Below are 19,544 nucleotides of genomic sequence, written 5' to 3' on the forward strand. Positions count from 1 at the left end.
CAACAGCCTACTGTGGTTTTCACCGATTCTCTCCCAACCATACACCTCCACTGCTTGCCTTTATCCCCGCCTCCCTCCACAATAAGAGGAATTGGGGATACTTGCTCTACAAATTAATTTTGGAGGTAGACCAAAGCACTGTATCCTTACGTGTTTCCCAAAGCCTTCACTACATAGTCATATTTTTGCCAAGCTGGATTTTTTTCAACTTTCAGACAAAATTAAAAATTAAATGGGAGCATGCCTGGCCATCTACAAGACAACGGAGGAGAAAATGCTTAAAATAGGTCCTTGTCAAAACAAGGAAAGGATAACTGGCCACATAATAGTGCTCCAACTCAGAGCATCCACCAGTGCAAGGGTTAAGAGCAAGTACACTCTAAAATGTTTCTTCTCTGGGCAATGAGTTAAACATGTGCATAATATGCTAGCAACACTACCACTGGATGTCTTTTGTATAGAGTCACAAAAAAAGTGTTTCACGATGTTCAAAATATTGAGTTTATTATAATCACAGATAAAACATTTCTATATACAGAAAAAGGCAAATAAGGTAGCAGAAGTAACTTTATGAAATATATAAACCACAAAATTCGAACTGCTTTTAATAAACATGTATGTATACTATCGTTTGCACACAACACTAAAACTTGACAAATCGAACCACAAACGTGCATTACAACACACTAACCCATGCTTTTTTGGGTGCACACATTTGAACATTGCACTACAGAAAAGTAAAATCTCTTTAAAAGAGCCAAGACAGCGACATTTTTTAATGTTGCTGGGTCACAAAGCATTCAAATGTTAAGGCATGAAAAGGCTTTTTCAACAGTTCCAATACATGGAAAAATGCACAAAAGAATGAATAAAATACAAAAATAAATCATATATAAAATTGTAGTTGATTTCATTAAATTAAGAATTATCAGTATAAAATGAAACTTTAACTTAACCTGTCCACTTTGTAACACCATTTATTCCAGCTACTTTGCCTTTTGTGAACACCTTCTTGAAAGGGAATTTATGTGCATGTTTTGATTATTTTTGAATTGCCATCAAAAGCAAAAATAGGTAGTTTTCTGCTTTACCACAAAATACAACAATATTTGTCACAGTACATGTTTGCCATCAACTGGATTTGAAAGATTGTATTAAAAAGGAGATGAATAATATTTCAGATCATTCACTTTTTTAAACATTGCATTATTTGAAGAAGTGGCCAAACCATGGATTAGGATTCCAAAAATTCTGCTGAATTCGATCAAAACAAACTTTTTCCTACCAATGCGAGAAAGAAATGGGCTCGCTCAATCGTCTCCTTTTCTAGAGGCCAACCACATGCTTTCACAGTTCCTCACAGGCTCTACCTGAAACAAGGCCTTCATCGAGTTACAGGCATTCCGGTGGTATAATGGGAGTCTTTGAGCAAGATAACTAAGCGATTCGTGTACAGCTATGCTGCTACTCGACGTAGTCTTTATAAAGAGGAGGTCCAATCCAACAAAGCACAAAGTAGACTAATGCTGAAGAACCAACACATCATTGTCCTTTTAAATAGATCTCACATTAAATAAGTTTTCAAACAATCAAATGCTCTTGATTTGCAACAAAAGCGATCCCTTGTTTTTCTTCCAAAGGTTGCATCTAAAAATAAAGAGTAAAAAAAATAAAATTATTAACAAGTAGTTGTTATGAGACTAATTTATGTAAAAGGCGGCCCCTGATAATAGACCATCAAATTGGACAACTTCATTTAAAAGTTTGAAGACAAAATCTGAAGTGAAAAGCCATTTAAAAAAAAAAAGAAGAACCAGAACCGTAGCACCATTTATTTTTACAGCAAACTGAGACCGTTTTTAAATTTAAAAGCTTTTGGGAAATAAACTACTTTATAGTGGCGTATTACTGTACCTGACCCAACAGCAACAAGTTCTTCCATGTTGCAATATAGATAAAATATCTGATCTTGCTGCACAAAGCAAGGTCTGCTGTCACCAATATGGGAGAACCCCCTCATTAAACATAAGGTTCTATCTCATTAAAACATAGTTACTCTCCTACATACACAACAAACTACTCTACTGCCAGCTCTTTTGGAAACTTAAACCACCCAATTGCAGCACAGGAAACTGTCTTGTACCAAAGTTGAAACGTTAGGTCAGGGGAACATACCTGTTAGTGCGAGACCAAGGGTACAACACACTCACCTTGCAAAATGTCCCCTTACGACTTGTGCACTCCTCATACCTTTGTTTTGAAATAAATCAGCTATATGGATGTTACCATGTAGCTATTGCTGAGGCTTGGATAAAGAGCATGGGGCGGCAATAGTTAGCTCCTAGTGGATTAAGGGCATCAGAGTTATTACCTGGGTAACTGCTCCTTTAACCTTACAATGTACTTCCTTCCATTGCCAACATTGTAGTAACAGATTGCATGCCGGGAGCATTAGAGGACAGAGGTATCTTGAATAGTATCGGACATGGATTCACAACATGGTCTGGTGAAAATGCGCATTCACCGTTGAACTTGCATCTGGAGGCTTGTGTTTGAAGACTGCATGTAGGGCAGTTCATGTGTGCATTATTTGACAAACCATACTTATTTTCCAGACTACAAGGGGTTTACTTTGAAAGAAAAAGATATGCACGAGAGGGCGTGCTGGTCATACTATCATACTATCCCTTAACTATGTGTGCAGGTAGCCAAAACGCCCCTTGGAGTCAACAACCTTAGATTGATTGTTTTCCATGTGCACATACTAGGATGCAACAACTGCAGCTTCATGTTGTACGTTTACCAATCCCACACATTTGTGATCTTATATGCTGTGTTCCACATTGGGGAGCTGGGTGGTTACTTGCGACTCTTATCAGATGCAAGCACCAGAAAGACTATTACTGGGTAAGCAATGTTTTTCTTCTGGGGGTTGTGCATCTATTTACATGCTATGCACAGATTAGCAAGTAGTCCGTGTTCTTGGTGGTGGATGTATAGTTGGCACTGCAGAATATAAACTGCATAGTGCTGCTTGACCCACTTAAGAATCTGCTTTGTTGCTGTAGCTATACAGTAATGTTAAGTGGAAATGTGGTCTGAACTCCATGTTACTGCCTTGCACATTTGTGTCTAGAGGAATACTGGCCATGAATACAGGTGTAGACCCCATCGGGCGTGCCTTTGAAATTGAAGGTAAAGGCTTCTGTGCAAGGCTAACACCCCTGTATACAGTGAACAAGACAGTCATCTTGCCCTATGGCAAGGAAAATGCCCTTTTCTCCCAAAAGTGGCTTTTGAGAAAAAGCAAGCGTTTCAATGGACTGGCTCAAATAAAATGTTTATATGCATTTTGGTGAAATCCTTGGCTGCTTTTTAAAAAAGTACCTTGCCCTGGTCTGTTGCTACATGTACCCTGTAGTTTACTCTCCTTATCGAGGTGATACAAATTAGGAAGGCTACCTATGCCTAAGTAAGCATGTGTTCATTGGCAAAAAGGTGGTAACATTTGCATGTATAACCATGTTCAAATTCCAACTGGAGGTTGAATTAGATACTTGTGGGTTGTGATGGGGTGGCCCGCCACAAATAACCACACTGACACTTACTATCAGTCAAAGTGTGACGAAATGGGAGCAGTGGTGTCTCATGGGAGCGTTTGCAGCCAGAGTCACAACACACGTGTTAATAAGCCCTGGAGATGTGGCGTGTTGGAACCCTGGACCGCTTTTGGACCACACTCCGGAGGCTCCTTTGTGGCGTGCGCAGGAGGGCCATGTGGGCCGAATCATCATGCAGGAGAACTTCTTGGCTCCGCCTCGGCCCATACTGCTTGCTGGTGATTCCTTATGGATGCGAGCAGAGTCTAGGGTATTTTGAAGTATACATTGGGTGACCCGTCATCCTTCCACAACCACGGCTAGGAGTTGGGTGCGGATTGGTTCCGGGACACTTTGAAGGCCCTCCTGGAGGAGTCCCCATTGTACATCACTATAGCTCACGAGGAGCGCAGTGTTGTTGGCAATACCGGTACAGAAGGCGGCAGAACTGGGGACACATTTGCTGAGAGCATACCGTTTTTTGCAATCCTTGTCCGGAGGCGTGGCCCCAGCTATACAGAAGGTCTGATGGCGCCGGGTGGAACACCTTCTCCACTCGGGGGTTAACTGCATGAGTGAGCAAACGTGTCAGCAGAGAGGGAGCTTGCTGTTTCTTTACCAAGTTTAAGAGGGGGGGGGGGATAGCCTGGCTGACCGGGACCGTTTCCTAAGGAATGTTCTCCACGATGATAAGCTGCCTCCTTAAGAAGGTTTTAAAAAAGCATCTGATCATCGATGGGTGACAAGTCTCTGGGCAGAACAACAGGATGTGCATCCAAAAAGATCTTCACAGAGTCAGGGTCATGGGGAGGCATAGAGTGCCACGTGTCCTGATCATCAGCAGGGTCCCAGTCTGGGTCTTGAGAGACAGGGTCCTGAGCAAGGTGGCTGGGTCAGGAACATAGTAGATGTCCTGGTCGGTGCTATCCTGGTTGTCCAGAAATAAATCCACCTGGGGACAGTGCTTATCCAAGGGTGTAAACTGTGCACCTGGTGAAAGGAGTATCTGGGACTTCTGAGGGACAGGACCGGAATCAACAGGCCTATGGCGTTTAGGTATTTCATCAAACTGGCCTGGAAAGTTGATCAACTCTGCCATTTGTTCATGCAAGCCTCAAAACATATCGCTAGTCCACCCAGAGGAGCCTGAATTGTCAGTAGGAGGAAAGGGCTGAACAGTTGGAGCAGGGTTCTGCTTCAGGGCCCTAAATAGAGGAGGAGAAGCAGGAGAACAGCCTTCAGGAAGAGAAGAGGCATTTTTGGGCTCACAGCCGTTTAAATGGGCTTTAGAGAGTTTCTGCCGAAGCTTCGGGAGCGTTTCATGAATGCACCCGTTCAGGCGCGTCTTTCGGTGCAACTGAATCAAGGGTCGGGGATTTAGTATGGGCGCCTGCTGAAACAGAAGACTTATTGGGCATCAACAGTTTTCTTGGCGGATCCCTCAAGGAAAGCGTAGGGGTTGTGTGCTTAGGAGCAGGTGTTGTGTGTGGGCCCTTGTCGCTGAGTGGTTACTTCCCCTTTGCACTGCCAGTGGCATGCTTGTTCGGGCCAAGAACAGACACATGGGATTGTGAGGGTTCCACTGTTAAGACGACAATGGCTTCCGAATCAGAGCCGCTGCTGCCGACAGACTACTCTTCCGAGGAGACGGCGCCAGTGGGAGAGCGACTCTCAGCCTGCATAGCCACACACCGCTTCATGCACCAGTCTATTAAGGCTTTGGTCTGAAAAAGTGTGCGGGCCTTGCAACGCTGTGGCCACGAGGGAGGCACTGATTGCACTGGGTATCTTTTTCCAGGGAAATATGCTGTTGCAAGACAGGCAGAATTTAAAAGGTGTTCGTCAAAGCAGAGAAAAACAGCTGCCAGACTGAAGAAAAGAACAGGAGGGGCAAAGCAGAGGCATTCTTTAGAGAAAGTCAGTAATAACAAGGCCCTCCCTTTTCGACCCTTGATAAAAATACTCTGCGATTACCACTAGATGCCGGACTATATGCACAGCATGTGATTCTAAGCAGATTCACAAGCATCAGAATGTGTGTTAATATTGTGGCAAGTCGGGTCATTATATAAGCAATTGTCCCACATAGTACTGACCAGAGAAAAGAGCTGGCTCGGTAGGTGGGAGAACAATGACACTGAGCCCGATCTGTACCAGAGTTCCCAAGTTCAATGGCCAACAGTGCAGACCAAGATACCTCATTTATATTGTCTGGTGACCTTATTATTTGCCAATACCAAGGAAACAGTTTCTGTTATGGTAGATTCTGGAGCCAAAGGAAGCTTCCTTGACATCACGTTAGCAACTAAACTGGGGTTTCCACTATTCTCAAGGAGGTAACGGAACCAGCACAGGCAGTTGACGGGTCGTGTTTAACGTCCGGTCCAATCGCTATGCAGACTCAGTCACTCAAGAGGTTTTGTGTGCCGTAAACTGAAGAATTAATAACTTTTGATCCGATAGCTGCGCCACGGTTTGGCTTAATTCTGGGAATGCCCTGGCTAGTAACATATAACCCAATCATCAACTGGGGTGAACGCACATTGACATTTGACACCAAGCAGTGTGCTTTACAATTGACAGATTCAGGGGGGGGGGTGTTACTGCATTATTGATGGAAGGTGCTCTAACTCCGAGAAACAGAAGCGGTGGATAATTCCTGAGGAATATCAAGACTTTGCAAAATTTTTGACAATGTAAGGGCTGGAACTTTGCCTCTGCACAGATCTTACGCAATTGATCTTGAGCCTAATGCAAAACTCTCATGCAATCGTATTTATGCTCTCTCGGAGAAGGAAACAGAACACTTGCGACAGTATACTGCTATGGTCTTTAGGCATAAGTTGGCCAGGAGGGTTACGCTGAGCATCGAATGTGAGGGTAAGATCCTGGAACAAGTTGCCACGTATGATTATCTGGGCATTAGGTTTTCAGAGAGGCTCCATTGGCTAAACCAGCAATACAAGGCTACAGTGTCATTGGACAAATACTGTGGAGGACTGCAGAGATATTTTTAGTACCCATGCTAGGGGCAGGCCAGGCCCTGCACGCAGCATTATATAGAGCAGAGTTGTGGGGCCATCAAAGGGTTCCTTCTCTCAGTGTTACAGAGAATGATTTTCTAAGGGCTATTCTGATGCAGCCTAAGGGTGCCCCGATAGCTAACATTCGAATGGAGTGCAACTGGCCTGCAATTGCAGGCGTCCTGTCCCTGAGACCAGTACCGTATTGGGTCAGGATTTGGTCAAATGAGTATTTAGCACCCTACCCATTGTCACTACCAAATTTTCAAACTCTGTGATGCACACACTCTTTCTTGGTTTAGGTTTGTACGTGCAGAGCTCATCTGACCTGCCCATACTCTGGGAGAGTCTGCATAGTAGAACACCAGGTTAAAAGATGGTGGTGAAGCAAGCTTATCGGGAAGCGGTAACAAACCGGATCAAACAGGACTGTATGGCTTTCAGTACAGGACGATCGTATATGTCTTACAAATGGTCACATGGATTCAAGGAATATCTTGATAATGTTAGCCCTGGGTATGCTCATTCGCTATACATACAGCTGCGTACCAATATGAAAATAGCTTCCTTTACTGCCAAATGGAAGGTAATAGCACTGTGTGTGCAGCCTGTGGGGCAGCCAACAAATCATGCACTTTATGCTTTTTTGCGGTAGATACAATGTCCTGAGATCTTCGCTGTTGCCCCTTTTTAAACATAGGAATGTGAGGTTGCTGCAAGATGTCATGGAGCTCTGTTCCAATGCCAAGGACCTGGTTGCGGTGTTTGCTGCGTCTAAATTCTTACATCGGGCCTAGCTAAGAAGACCAAAGTAACAGGGATCGCTCTGTTTAGACCCTCTTAGGAGACACTATTGTAGCCCCCTGTCTCGTCCCCTGAGGAGAAACCACAATACTCTGTGTACAGCCTTTTCTTAAATTTTATACACGCAGAGGTCGACACATGTAAAGAGGTGTAGTATGTGTTTTTAAAAGTGACTGTTGGATTTTTAATGTTTTGATGATTATTTATTATGGGCTCCCGGTGCACTTTTTTATGATGTAGAACTGTGTTTTATGAAGTATATTTTTATGGAATGTATTGTTTTAAAGCTTTTATGGCTTTAACTGCCGAATAAAGTTGTGTTTGATCATATTGACGAGATTGCTGGCATGTGGGTTCCTTCGCCATTCCAAATCACCTATTTCCTCACTTTGTCCCTAAGAAAGAGGGTACCCGAAGAATCTGTATTGATTATGGAGCGTTAAAGTTACCATAAAAAGGTTCCCTTTGCCATTGATCTATGTGTTGCTTGACCAATTAAAGGCAGCCACAATATACACCAAGCTAGATTTGAGAGGGACATGCCATCTTATTCGAGCAAAGGAAGGCGATGAAGTGGAATACTGCCTTCCGCCTCAAGTTTGTACTCTTTGAATACATAGTTATGCCATTTGGACTATGTAATGCTCCCGCAGCCTTTCAGCATTTTATGCACGAGGTGTTGCAGGATTACTTGGATGTCTTCGTAATTGTATACATTGATGACACCCTCATCTATTCAGAGACTGTAGAGCAACATGCCCATCATGTTAGGCAGAAACCTGTGCAGTTCCCTTGGGGACCACTGCAAAAAGATTTAGGACTACAGGTGTTGGCAGTAAACCCACTTGGTAGCAGTCTGTACCACCCAGATTTACCTAGTCTGTCCTACCAGATTTACCAAGCCCAAGAAGCAAGCTCCGGTGAGCAGGATAACTAGAAAGACGTTATTAAGAGTTATAGAACCGTTTCATTAGCAATACCACTCATGTTAGTACTGTTTCATTAAATGTATAATGATATTTCACCTGCTTAATGCTCAGATGTCTTGTCAGAATTAAATAAAGATTTTAAAAAAAGAATCATAAGTCCCCTGTGATTCTGAAGGGTGGGCAGGAGCAGTCTGAAGTGCACAGAATTTTGGATTCCAAGTTAAAGCACAGACGAGTATGGTATCTCATTGAATGGGTGGGATATAAACTAGAGGACAACTCATGGGAGTCAGCAGATGGCCACGCTCCACGGTTGGAGAGATGGTTTCAACGGTTACACCCGGACAAACCAGGGCCTTGCAGAGGCCTGGAGGAGGGGGGTTATGTGAGGAAAATGGGAGGTGTCTCCTGGGGGAGTTTGCGGCTGGAGTTTACAACACACAGGCTAATAAGCCCTGGAAATGTGGTGTGTTGGGAACCCGGACCGCTTTTGGAACACACTCCACAGGCTCCTTTGTGGCGTGCTTTGGAGGGTCAGGTGGGTGGAAATGAGAGCTTCTTAGCTTTGCCTCAGCCCGTTCCGCTTGCTGGTGATTGATTATGACACGGGCACGGGCCGAGGAGTAGGAGCAGACCCAATGCTGGTAGCAGGAGTGACTGTGAGCACACGGAGGAGCAGTTCGGCAGTCTTACCCACTCTCTCCATTGCACGATTTCCATACCCGGGTCTCTCCATTCCAGAAAGCAGACGCGGAGGTCGCTGGAGCGGTTCAGCGTCATTTCGCCTCACTCCTCAGCAATGACCTGTATATAAATATGCTAATTCTAAGCCTCACGGTCCTGTGACATTAACAGGAATTACCGTTTGGGGGCACGGTAGACTAAGCAAAGCACCGATTACATTACGAACACTTTCATGTGCTTGCTCCCAGTCATGTTATGTGCAGCTGCTGGCAAGGCAGCACCAATTGTTGGCTCAATGTGCTTTTAATGTCGGTATGAGTTTTGAATGTTGCATTGCTAGGGTAATCTACTTGAGTAAATGTATTTAAACCCTTAACCAAGAAAGGGTGTGTGCTCAGGCTCCCAGGTGCTAAAGGGTGTGTGCTCATGTTTTCAGGTGCTCTTGATTAAGGAAGGGCAATGTTGGCTTCCTTAATCAAGAGCAACTGGAAGTGCAAGGTGGAACAAAGGCACAGTGTATAAAAGAGGAGTCGTCTTGATCAATGTATAGAGTTACCAAGTCAGATCACGAATTAGGTGTTCGTATCTGTGTCAGGTGAATAAACAAGAACCAGTTGCGAGTATGTTGTATGTTATTTTCCCTGCACCCACCCCCGTTACCTATCCAATACGATTCCCCTAACCCTCTTCCTGGTTTTTCTAACTTGCCCCTACCCAGCCACAATTGCTCCCTAAACCTCTCTGCCACCCCCCCCCCACAAAAAGTTGAGCTCATGTTGACAGATCCACCCTCTTGATAACGCCTTGTGGACCTTATTCTGGATCAGAGAGGAGAGTTTTTGAGTTGGATAATCCAAAATCTGTTGATACAATGAGGCGTCGTCTAGCTGATGATCACATTCAGTGATAAAAGATTGTCGATTCAGCATGACTATCGCCCCACCTTCATCAGCCTTATGCAAAATCACACTCTGATTGTTAGATAAGCTTTTCACTGCACCACGTCCTAGATTACTTAGATTCTGAAAAGGACATTCAGAAACCTTTTGCTCTAGTTGATGCAAATCATGACACACACTTTTGGCAAATACTACGGCTTCTGGAGAATGACTCATAGTAGAGGGACAAAACAAAGACTGGTTGCGTAAACCGCTCTCGTTCTTCTGAAGATCATATTCTGTGTGGTAGAAAAACTGTCGTAGGTGGATTTTGCGGAGCAATTGCTCAATCTCAACTCGGATCCTGAACTTATCGTGATTTGCAGTGGGGACAAAACCCAACCCTTTTTTCAATACAGCCACTTCTTCTACATTAGAAGTATAAGATGACAAATTGACTAATAAGGTTGGTTGCTGCGAGTATGCCTCGGGCACAGTCCCAATTGTCTAATAGGGGATGCTGCTCTAAAAATGACTGTTGCTGTTGAGGTGGTGGAGGTCCTGAGCTTGTTTGGTTACCAGAAAATGCATTCCTTCTATTGTGTGCATTTCATCCATTAACACAGATTCCTACCTCGGTTCCTAAACCCTCTAGGTCCTCTTTGGTTGTAAAGGCCATCATCACTAGAACTGCCTGAACTGTAGGCGGTATTCCCAAATCTAACCTACCTTTGTCTGTTAGGCACTCCTTGTTGATTGGCAAAAGGATCATATCAGTCTTTGGTATATCTAAACTCCTTCTCATCTGAGAATTGTAACAAATCTTTCTTCATTCTTGCAATATGGTCCTTGGTGCAAAACTCTTTCAACTCTACATCTTGTGCAATCTCTTCCAATCTTTTCTTATAAGTTTCAAGTGGTACCAGTCTCTTAATTTCTTCTTCCATCTTATCAAGATCTCCTGAGATTTTTTATTGTCATATCTTGTGCGGTAGCTATAAGAATAATCCAGTCCCTGCCACATTTGTTTGCTATACAACTCAATTGAATTACAAAATCTTTATCATCTAGGAACAAACGTGGCTCGTTATGCACCACTAGACCTTGTGGAAGAGTTCCTGATCGTAAATACTCTATTATAATAGAGCCGCGCAACTCCGTCCAAATGAAACTCTTTTTTAGCGGCAACAACTCGTCCCAGTTGCTAGGATTCGCCACCAAGGAACCTTCTCCCTCACCTGAAAAGAGTGAAGCTCTAGCAAGCAACTCTGAAACATCTGTCATCATAGCTCTTAGTTCTTTCAGCTGCCATTTTGAATAGAACAGAGAACAGTATATAAACGTGTTATTGGATTTCAAAATACTAGTTAATCCGTGTCACCACTCAGAACAAGAACATAAACATAATTCTTCCTTCCCCACACATTTGCACGTTGTCCAAAGAACTTACTTCCACCTGTTAAGTCTCACTTTCAAACATTTTAATTGCCAGCAAGAGTGTAATCTTCCATATTTGCCATTAAAGTGTTTCAACCGAGACACTAAACGTCCAGCTTTTTCCCTTAATGTCGTTAACAAGAGACATTTATTGGGCCACAGTCTAACAGTTCAGTGTGAGGAGCCAGGAATGAGATGCGGACACAGAGGACTCATGGTTTGGTACATAAGCTTTTATTGAAACAAAAAGGGGTTGAAAAATGCCTCACTGTCGCTAACCTACGAGGTATTTCACTATCTCAACTAAAAACGAATGCGTCTGTCTTTTGTCAAGATGTCCAACAAAATATGTCCTCTCCCCGTAATCCTATTCAGGCTAATACTCTAAAACGGATTTTAAGGCGTAAAGGGGATGGTCTTTTATCTCTTGAAGTGTTCACATGTTCAAATCCAACCAAAGATTCAACTTCAACAAAAAGGTTCCAAATAGGCAATGTTCTAAGTTCTCAGGGACAATATTTCCCTTCTTCACCAATATACAATTCATAATCCTAAGGGCATGGCTCCTCCTATAGCCCTTTTTACCTTCTCACAGTTCACTATTGCAAGGGCAAGTACTCTCCTCGAGTCTTATTATTTCTACACACACTTGCATGGACCTGGTATACTCCCCGTCAGGGCCTTATGCAATACTTCTTTTCACCTTGTAAGCCTTTCTGCCAGGTCATACAGTTGTTTGTAAGCATTCACTTGAACACATTTATCTTCACCTGGCGTACTCTCCTGCCAGGATTTTTCATACATTTACTTGTGAGGATTTACTTTCACCTTTCATCCATGCAACAATAGTGTTATATTGCTGCCTTAACGAACCCTGATTCATAAAGTTGACATTTATATTTCTTGGGTCTTTCATATACTGGGGTTCTGTCCCTCCTTCAAGACACTGCTTGTTTAGTTCGCTGTCACTCCTGTGATATGGGTTTAGTAACCCGTTTGTAGTCTGTTTTCCTAATATTCACTCCTTCCACTTCACTTTTGCGAATCGGCACACTTGTTCACGCAACCCAGTAACCAGCCTCATATCCCCGGGCTTACCGGTTGCTTCGAGTGCCCTCAGCACTTGTTCGTTCCTTCTCTCTTCTGCGGTCTGTTTCAGCGAGCGTCTCGGGAACTGCTGTGCCTCCACCATGCTTCTACCTGTCAGGCACGGCTTCTGCTGCTTTATGTTGTGGGCCAATGGACTTTACATTATCCGATGTCCTATTCTGTCTGGGGGTTCTGCCTCTGCATCTCGGTTTCCAGCGCCTTGGCCAGTATCGGCCCGCAACGCGTTTGCAGCTCTGCTCTGCCAGTTGCGTTCCATGTCGGACGCTGTGTGCTCGAGTTTCTGCAGCTCTCCCAACTCCTTCCCCCCTGAGCTGCTGTGAATGCTGTCTCGGGCAAAGGAGTGATGACATAACTAGATTCATCACTTAGTCCTAAATATTTTAGATTGTTAGCCATTTCTAACTTATACGAACACATGACACCATCTCGCCTTCAGATTTGGCCTTACTCTCGTCTGGTGCATAACTTTACATTTATTATAATTGTTACCTAATTATTTATAAGAGTGTACTACTGGATCAGTTAAGCAGAAGTTGGAGACCTATTTTCATACAGTCAAAAGGATATCGTCTGCGCATGTATTCTAGGCTAATTCCGATTATCCACTGTTGGTGAAATAAAAGCTTCATAATCTAAAATTTCACTCAAGTTTGCAAGGGACAAGTTAAAAAAGGATGGGGGCTAAGATACATCCGTGCCCAATATGTTTTAATTTCCTTTGTAAAGTGTCCCTGTAAACTTAAACACATTTTAAAAGTAGAACCTTTGTGGAGTTAAACCATGATGTTAAGTAAATGGGATGGAAGACCCCATAATTTTAATTGAATACACAATTGTTTTCTATTTACTTTATCGGAAGCCATGGACAAATCGATACTCTCCATATATACAGAAGATGTGTTTTTTGCCCAGGCTAATTTCTGTATACTGTCGATAATACATCCATTTAGGTTTGTCCCTATACCTTTCCTGAAACTCGTTTGGAACATTTTATAAATACCTTGTGTGGTGGCCCATTGTTCCAATTCTTTTAAAATGAAAGCTGAGAAAATCTTTGCATATGCATCTAAAAAGGAGCTATAGGCATGCATTGGGTCCAATTTGTCTCCTTACTTAAACATCGGAAACATGCGAAGATTTCCAAGACCAAGGAATCTTGATAATTGTTATGAGTGAGGCTTTGTCTACAGATAGTTAAGGAAAATATGGTACAGTGATGAAAAGTGATTTGCTCAGGATCACAGAATGTATGAAGTGAGAAAGGAAGGGCATTTGAGCTAGGTCTTCCCTGGTTCCACAGCTTCCAATTCAGAAAGCCGGGGAGACTTCATCTTCTCTTATTCCATTCAATATTATAAAAAAAGAAAATATTTCTGTAAAGATGTTATTCAAGGGGTAAACTAGTATAGCGTTCAATAAATGTGGGTTTCAAAGCAGCAAAAAAAAAATTTAAAAAAAAGTAAATCAGGGAAGCCTATTAATCATATATATCCTGAGGCCAATACATCTGAGAAACAGACTAAGAGTATAATTATAATGAAACGTTATTATAATTATAATCTCATTCTGTACTACTGTGTGTACTTTCAAAGCATCAAGTCACATGATAAAGAAACCTGAAAAAATATAAGAGAATTAGTTACTGAAACATAGGTTCCTAGCGCAAATATGCATCTCTTAGTTCGAAAAAAGAAAAGGGGTCAATCATGTCCCAAAATTGGAAGCAGTGACAAGCAAATCAGACACAGATTTCAGTAACAGTCAACCTGCTGACCTACCTCTGTCTCATTTACCCTATTTTCTTTGCCTATCATCCCCCCACCCTTTTTCTTACGATTAACTTTCAGACCTCAGCTCCCTTTTGCTCCATCCTTTAAGTGTGAACTCAATCCCCTTCCCTACCTTTGTCCACATGGCTCCAGTCGCCAATTCCTTGCCCCTAATGCCCTTTAATTGTAAATGTACATGTGCCTTTTGTTGGTCACATAAGAGAAGAGTGTTCTGGATAAGACAATGGAAAACAATCACAAATGTAGGGGGGGGGGGGGGTCAATGAGACTTGGCTGCCAACAGGAAAATCGTCAGTATTTGGCAACTACTGTTGATTTTACTGTCCACTCAATTCAGGGCTTGATCAAATACCATTTTTGGTGTTCCAGGGGGAATACCAGAATTGGTATTTTGGCAGACATTTTGCAGAAAATCAACCTATTTTTACCTCCACCTTAAAGGTGCCACCCCACCCCGCAACTCCAAGACCACCTAAGGGCCCAAGTCAGGTGGAGGGGCCATTTTTTTCCAGGCTGTGCTGCTTGGTTTTCCCATTTGCTTGCATTAAGTGATGTGACCCACATTTAAGAATAGAATACTCACCATAATGAAAAATGTACTCCTAAATCCATGGTCCCATTTACTGCCTACCCTCGGGATCTGTCCTATGGAGACAGGACTGGACCAGAGCCTTTTAACCAAGTAACCTTGCAATAAATGTAGACCTGGGGCTAGAGGGCTTCACACGGTGACTCCGCCTCTCAGCAACACTGGCCAATTTCTTTACTCCCTGCCCCAATAGGGCTAATTTATTAAGATATTTAGGGCAATGGGGGCGGTTAGGTAAGATTTTCATATCTATGATAAATCTTCCTGACCTGTTTCAACCCCACACCTTTTTTCTTTCACTAGGTAACTATTACCTTGTCCCTTGGTGAAGGGGAATCTTTTTCCCCTCTCGCCTAGTCTTTTATGGGTGACCTTTTTATGTCTCTCCATAGTGTATGGTTGAAGTTATAGTTTCCTACAACTTTTGGGCTTAGGCTGGGTTGCCCCTATGGGCTCCCTGTTAATTTCTGTTTTGTGTACTTGGGAGAACTGCAGTTCCCAAGTAGTAAAGAGGAATTTTCATCTTCCTTTACATTTTATATAGTGAGCCAACACACCTGACCTCAATGTGGAGTGCTGGGGGATACAATGTATCCCCTTTCTTGCGCATCTGGTAACATTTTGTTACAATTGCAAGTTTCCTTGAATGGCTGGTGGTAGTGTAACTACTTGTATAACTTTTGTTAATTCAGCCTCAGTAATGCACAAACTGCCACAATTTTGCTAAAACAGTGGGCTCCTTTTTTGCCATTTCTTGTCTGCTTGCTCTTTCTGAGGTCTTCCCCTGCCATTCTAGGTGGGAACAAGCTCAGTGGCAGTTTTGTCTTCGGCAGGAATCTTGCGGATTCCCCACCCAGGCCCCAGAGTGTCTGGAATGGCAGGAAGCGAGGGAGGAGTCTAAAACTCTGCAGCCCTTTGTCTTTCACCTTGCATGAAAGGAACACACTCCCAGTGGGGGGGCTGGCTGTCCTGATTGGACAGCCAGACCGCCCCTGCTGTAAACTGCAGGGAGAGAATGCAGAAGTTGTGCTGTAGTTCCTGATAAAAACTTCCGAACCTGGAAGCTACTGACAAGTCGACCACTGGACCCAATTACGAAGAGGAAGATGATGAAAAAATGCGGTTGATGTGATTTCCAGTGTTCGGAGAGCCTGCTGTGTAACCGGAGCCTGCTGTTACCCTTCCTTCCAAGCGACCTGGGGACTCTGAAAACCACAACCCCAATCCAAAGCCTGGTGAGATCCACTAGACTCAACAAGACCTGCATTTTGAGCCCTCCCACGTAGTGCTGCGACATTGCGGGCTGCAATACGCCCTACCCCCAATACCCTGGGACCTCAAGCCATCGTGCAGTGCATGGTCTTCCGAATCGTGCTGAGACTTTGGTGGCATCCTGCTGGACCTCAAGAGACGTGATTCCAGTCCTTGAAATCCCATCACCGGAGCGCTGGACCAGATTAGCGACGCAAATCCAATCCAATATTCTGGCTCCTTCTGGCTCCTGAAAAGGGCGCCAAGACCACAGAGCACCGCAAAGAAACTCTTGCCTGGACCCTTCCCTGTTGATCCCTGCTGCAGAAGCCCTTCCATTCATTCTTCATGACAAGGAATTCAGCGACCAGGTTTTTGGCTGCAGATCCTAAAGTCTTCTTGCTGGGACTCTACCGTGCTAAGGTACTGTGCTGGCTGGGGTATTTACTTACCTTAAGCCTGTGTGATTTCTGTAAAGCTTTGGGGTGTTCTTGCGATTGTGAGTCCTTTCATCAAGTTCACCCACGCCCACTGCTGGACTCCTCCTAGGTTGTCTTCTCAGAAGTCACTGGACCCTAACTAACATTAAAGTGAACTACTTACTTGTTTGAACAGTTTTCCACAGGAACTTTGACTTTTGCCTGCAACAGAACCCTATCCCACCACTGCCACCAGTGTTGGGACAGTTTTTCTGAAGTCCATCTAAGAGCTTAGGAAAACCATTCAACTGAGACAGTACAATACTCCACTCCTAAAATAAGCCTGGCTGCTCGGTCTACGCTACTATATACTCAGGTGGTACAGCCTTGTACTAAGAGTGGAGTCTTGTACTGTCTCAGTTGAATGGCTTTACTAAGCCCTTAGTTGAACCTCAGAAAAACTGTCCTAACAGGGGCAGGCGTATGGAGGAAAGGGGACATTATGAACTAGGAGTACAGCAGTCCCTATGATAAGTAACTTTTGCTTGCTCCTATCTCGTATCGCTTTCCTTGTCCGAGTGCATCCAATGTAATACTTTAAAGCACAGCGACCATCCAGGCTGTTAGGCAAGATTGTGTGTAGTAACCCTGTGGGAGACTACACCACCCTTGTCCTCTTGGCAATAGATACCCAACTATTGGTATAGGTCTGTACTACCCAAGTTGGTAGAGTGACTGAACAGCCATACTTATCTCCAGAGGGCTAATTGTGAGCTGTAGAGGTATAACATAGAGGTTCACAAATACAAGTAGTAAAATAATACATACTCAAGGTTTTCTAGTAAAATAGTTATTCATTAATTTAAAAGTCAGTTTTAAAATAAGCCTTCTTTAGAAAGGGCAATATGCAACAATAAAATACACTTCAAAAACACTTCCTCAGATTTAAGTTAAGCAAGTAGATACCCTTTTGGGGTGTCTCACACACACACTTCCTACACCCTGCGGTGACTTCAATATCTAGGACACTGTGGACATTGATATATCACTTTTGACACTTGAACCAATACAGAGTTGGTGAAAAAGGAAAAGGTTAGGGAAGGAAAAAGGTTAGCAAGTTCTCTGAACAGGTGAGTACTTTACAATCCCCCAATGCAGTGCAGATTAACCATTTCCCAGCAATACAAGTAACGTATGTACCACCTATGAGGGACAGTTAAACACAGAGTCAATGGGTAAGAAGATTCTGCAGGGAGCCAGCACAGCCAATGTCAATTGAAACAATGTTTAGGGGAGCTGAGGCACTTCTTGTAGATCGCACAAAAGTCGTGCACAATGTTATATAGAGAGGTTGTAGAAAATAATCACTTTTGGGCCACAAGCTGTTAGTCTTGTGAAAGCAAAGCTGCAAGCAACTCTGCAGGAAAAGCAGCTTCTGTAAGTCTCCAGTGAGACAGACAAGCTACAGACCAAAAAGGAAAGTACCCCTTTAGTCAAGAGAGTACCTTAGGTTGGAAGAAGGGGATCCAGCTGGCTTTGGTTTATGTTGCAGTCCTGCGGTTCCTGGGCCTCAGTCGTGGAGACAAGAGGGAGGACGTCTGTAGGACTCCTGCACTGCAGTTTGAAGGTCGTCGGCGGCAAAGGGCTCTTTCCAATTCAGCAGCACTTTGCGGTTTCAGCTACCGGTCAATGGCACCACTGCGGTTCTTGGACACCTTGTGGGCTTCCCTTGCTTCTCGGGTCCAGCGCTCTGTTGTGGTAGCTCAGGCTTGGGTCGTCCTGCTTCGAGAGGGTCCTTAGGATCTTCCTGGAGCCGGCTTAAAGACGATGCACTCGTCCCTGGGGTTCCTGTCCCCAGGAACTCGGTTCCAGCAGCAGCAAAGAAGTACAGCCAGTAGGAAGAGGTTCAGTCCAAGTTCGTCTTGGGGTCAGTTGGTCCTACAACCCAAGGGAAGAAGTTGTCAGTTACAGGCTTCTATAGTTGATACAAAATCTGGAGCTTCACCGGGCAAACCAACGGTCCAGGAGGGTGCAGCAAGCTTCTATTCCACTTTCTTTCTTCGGTTCCTTCATCCAGTGGTCAACTCTGCCTTCTCTCCAAGCGACCTCGCCTTTTATGCAGATTTCTCCCATTCATTTGCAGCCTAGCAGTCAGTCACACAGCAGGGTGGCTGTCCTCCAAGGACAGCAAGACAGCCAATCACCTTTGGGTGCATTCAAGCAACCAAGGGGACCAAGCACAGGGAATTTCCGGAACCTCCCTTGTTTCCTGCCCTGCCAGACACACTCAAGCCAGACGCGGGTTTCAACACTGAAGCCTGCCAAAAACAAAACGAACAAAGGGATCAAACCTGGTTTGGCACGCAGAGTAAAACCCAAGAAAGATCTCGAGCAAGAAATGGCGAAAAAATTAGACCGGGCCATTTTGACAAAAAGGGGCACCCATGAGTGCAATACTGCAGCTGAGGATTCAGTCTGCGGTAAAAACGCACAGTTATAAGAACATTAAACCACTGCCATCAGCCATTAAATGTAGTCAGGGTAACATACAAATGTTACATGAAGTCCAGCACAAGAGCCGGGGGTCTCTAAGGTAGAAGGGAATTAGCACAGAAATGAGAATTCTCCCTAACACAGGCTATGTATGGACTGGTTTTCCAATCTCCAATTAGGAGCTGGGAAGAAGGTGGTACGTACAACCCTTCTGGTTGAAGTGAAAAGATGATACCAACGTTGGAAGAAAGTAGGGATGGGTCTTAGGCACATCCTTATCTTTATGAAAGACGGTGTATGACTTAAAACCCGAAAGCACTTGGATTTCAATATGATGAGGCATGAGGGGCATGGATGCATCTTTGCAGCAGAGTTCACTGGAGTCACGGGCTGTGGATATGGAGCGTGAAAAAGCAGGAGGAGGAAGCAGCAAAGCCTACGGCGCAACCTCCTTGATGAGCCCCTTAACGTACCTCATCGTGGATGTGGATGGTTCAGCCTCTAAAAGAGCTCAAAGCACTAGTCTTGCTTGTTGGCT

The 19,544-nt window shown here is 44.0% G+C and overlaps 1 protein-coding gene across 3 annotated transcripts in view; it reads right to left on the reverse strand.

Moving 5' to 3' along the window:
• Positions 1 to 477: 477 nt before the first annotated feature.
• Positions 478 to 19,544, reverse strand: part of CEP68 (centrosomal protein 68) — a 277,505-nt gene continuing 258,438 nt past the window's right edge. For all 3 annotated transcript variants that reach the window (XM_069608166.1, XM_069608164.1, XM_069608165.1), the window contains exon 7: positions 478 to 1,647. The gene's annotated coding sequence lies outside the window, so the exon portion shown is untranslated. The remainder of the gene's footprint in view (positions 1,648 to 19,544) is intronic.

The sequence above is a fragment of the Ambystoma mexicanum genome, chromosome 4q, assembly GCF_040938575.1.
Source record: "Ambystoma mexicanum isolate Mex_15411 chromosome 4q, UKY_AmexF1_1, whole genome shotgun sequence".
Taxonomy (NCBI): domain Eukaryota; kingdom Metazoa; phylum Chordata; class Amphibia; order Caudata; family Ambystomatidae; genus Ambystoma; species Ambystoma mexicanum.